Genomic DNA, 3,777 nt, shown 5'->3' with positions numbered 1-3,777 from the left:
TCCCAATCTGTCATCTACCCACAGTTGGATAGAGGTGAAGCAGAATTCAATGTGTAGATATGGTCAGAACGAGAAAGAGAGGGGAAGTAGTGACCAACATGACTTCTAACTTCCCATGCACTTTATTTTTTTGATGAATTGTGGAGATAATCATTAAGAAGTTTAAATGTGGGAAGAAACTGAAAAATATGGACAAGGAATGGATGCTCTGTAGCCTGGAAAGACTGGCCATCTTTATGTGTATGTTTATATAGTTGCTTGCCCACTCAACAAACATTCATTAGTAATTCTGAAAGAAACTGGCTGGATTCTAGATTTCCAGAACTAACACCAATGACAATGTACTTACAGGTGGATGTCCAGGGATGCCAATGGGGAATTATCTTGGTTACTTTTAAAGGAAGTGGGATGATTGACCCAGAGCAGGCAACATTCCCTGGTTGTTGTCATTGATTGTGCAAGTGTTCTAGAAAAGGAGCTGAGCAGCAGTATGTACTCATCTCTGTGTTTCCTGATTGTGGATGGCATGTGACCACCTTCTTCAAGCCTCTGTTGCCTGGACTTCCCTACCATAGTTGACTTTACACTTGTACTCTGGGTGAAATAAGACCCTTTATCCTTTGAATTGCTTTTGTCGTGTAATTTATAAAAAACAACAAGAAAAGAAACCGAGATAGTGGGAAATAACCTAGAGAACATTTAGCAGGAGTCTGTCTACATAATAAAGGGCACAAAGGAAGGTTAGTCATACAGTGACAGCTGCTAAGGAGGTAGGCCTTGGATTCCAGTCTTACTGATTTTTATTTATTTTTAAGACAAGGTCATGTGTATATCAGGCTGGCTTCAAACTCACTCAAATATCACAGAGAAGGACCTTGAACTTCTGAACCTGTTTCTAACTAAGGGCTGGGATTGCAGGTATGTCCACCATGCCTGCTTTAGAATTTTAGTCTTTTGTTCTGAAACCACAGCTGTCCTATAGCATAGGAGAGGCTTGTTTCTAGCTCCCTCCAACAAACGACACTTGGAGAAGGATGTGATGCTGAGAGTTCTCTGAAGCATACGTTGGTAGATTCATCTATAGTAGATGCAACCTTATGAATGCTGCAGTAGCCAGTGATGGCATTACACAGTCCATTCATTTAGCCAGCGAAGAACTTTCAAGGCCTTCAATATGAGATCTAAGAAAAATGACCACTATTGCTAAGCTGTGGAACCTTCAAATATTGTATATTTTATGGGCCATACTGTATATTTCAGTATTCAGTGCATTTTTAAGTCTTTACATTTTGCACATCCTTAAATTGGACCCCAAAGTAGCAGTGCCAATGACAATGTCCTAAATGGCAGTCTGGGCTCAGCTCAGGCTGCACTCTGATTGGGTAAATACAATTACTAGCAAGTAAACAAATCCTAAATCTCAGCATTCCTCAGAAATCTTCTGAAGTGAGTTTATGTTTGTCAGGAAAAGCCATTACTTCACTTATCTGCCCCCAACAGCCAACTACTGGCAATCAGCATCTAGTTTCCAGTCAACTCAAACAAGACTGTAACAGATCAAAGGCCCAAAACTAGCCCTCAGGCTGTTCTGGCCTGCACCCCACCTCCCACTGCTCTAACTCCCAAGCTATTCTGGCTCCCATGCACCCCCTCTCCTTAAAATAGACAAGGTTTTCCCTTCTTTTGCTGTTCTCTCTACCCACACTCCAAGAGACAGCCTGGTGGTTTGATTCCCCAATAAAACTTTCTCTCTACGCAAAGAGTGGTCTAATTCAGTGATTTTACTGAACCCCGGCTCACACACACAAATACTATGAACCTGTTCATATTAACCAATGTTTGGTATATTCCTACTAAGTGTTTGTCACTGAGGTGTGTCAAAACGGTCTACCACAAAAGGAATACATGTCAGAAGAAAGTGTGGATAAAGAGTTAAATGAATATACAAGCGCCTATAAGAAGATAGATGGAAGCCAGGTGGTGGTGGCAGACTTAATATCCCAGACTTGGGAGACAGAGGCAGGCAGATTTCTATGAGTTCAAGACCAGCCTGGTCAACAGAGCAAGTTCGAGGACAGCCAAGTCTACAAAGAGAAACCCTGTCTCAAACCCCTCCCCTGACAAAAAGAAAAAAAAAGATGGAGATATAAACAATCTATCAGTAATATCAAAGTTAAAATTAGGATGGTACATTAACTATTTCATAACTGACTTCTGGACATTCTGTAAATGTCTTCTAAATTTACTCACTAATTCATCTATTCATTAGAGAAACTATGAAGCACTTCTTTTTTGTCTTCAGTTGGTGCTTGGTTACAATCATGAACAGGAGATGATAATCGGAAGAAACAGACAACAAATACAGTTTGAGAAGAGATAATAAAAAGTATTTCAGCACAAAGAGGTCAAGGTTAATTAAAATGTTCACCAAAAGTGTTTATAGGAGAGAACCAGTCTGCCTCCCTTTTCAGGCATAAAGACCATCTTACAGTAAAGACAAAGTAGGTTCATTCCTGTTTAAGATTAAATTGCTTTTTTCAAGGACTGGTCAATGCCCCACCTGTAATCTTAACTACAAATACATTTGTACAGTCTGTTCCAGTAATGGCAAGCATGTCTTTGTTTCAAAAAGTTATTTATAACAATCTTACAACTCTACCTTTGTTTTAAAAGGTTATATGATCACCTATGACTACCTGTTATTTTGACTACCTTGTTATGCCAACCTTGCAACCATGTCTTTATTTCAGGAGGTCATTAAAAATAGCTTGTTACGCCTATGTTCTGCCCCTGTTACCCCACCTACTTTTTGCCCACCAAATCCCCTATTTGGAAACCTCCTACCCCTGAGCCATAAAGCCTTGTCTCTCACACCCAACGCTGATCTCTCAAACCCCATCCTAATGGGAGGCAGTACATGAATAAAAAAAGCTCACTTGAATTAATTTGGCCATGATGTTTTTGGTCTGTGGTCTTTCTCCTCCTATCATTGAGATTAACAAAACAAATAGTAGGACCACAGAAAGGGCAGAGACAGGTTACTAGCTTGTCTTGGATTTTAAAAACAAGAATGAAACTAGAATGTGAAGAAGAGCTATTTTGACTATGGAGGCCTGTAAAATTGTGTAACAAATAGAGGAAGAAAAATTGCACATCTTGTGGGAATAATCATGTGTGCAGATCTATTTGGAATCTGATAAGAATTGAGCTAGCTAACAGAAAGAAACCAACTGTTGGAAGGACAGGTAGTTCTGCCATTGATTTAAAATAAAAACCAACCAAAGAAACACAGCAAGGGGCCACCATGGCAGGGAGAATAAGAGAAAGAAACTTGTGGAAGAGGCAATAAAAGGAAAGAGTATGACAAAGTAAAGAGGGATGAAATGATAGCTCTGTCTATAAGCTAACAAAAAGTGGAAAGATGGAATGATAAATATGACATGTGCAAGATCAGACTAGATTTTGTTAGTAATGCTTAAAAATATTTTCTTAAGAGATGGTACCAGACTTCTTTAGTAATCACTGGGTTTTAGGAATAGCTATGTTGAACACAGAATGTGAGAATCTGTAAGTTGGGGTCAGTAAAAGAAAAATAATGAATGACCCCTGATATTCTTCATGAACACAAGAGACTCACCCAACATGGTCCTTTGATTGGCCCCTTTGTGAGGGATCTGATCAATGAGCCACAGTAAAAAGTCGTAACAAAAGAATGGGCAATTAAAAAACAAACAAACAAACAAAAAGACAGTTTTTAAACAAATGCTATCATTGAAA

Source organism: Peromyscus californicus, unplaced genomic scaffold, assembly GCF_007827085.1.
Source record: "Peromyscus californicus insignis strain IS unplaced genomic scaffold, ASM782708v3 Scaffold_5__1_contigs__length_169319896, whole genome shotgun sequence".
NCBI classification, from domain to species: domain Eukaryota; kingdom Metazoa; phylum Chordata; class Mammalia; order Rodentia; family Cricetidae; genus Peromyscus; species Peromyscus californicus.
Note: the sequence above shows the minus strand (reverse complement) of the source record.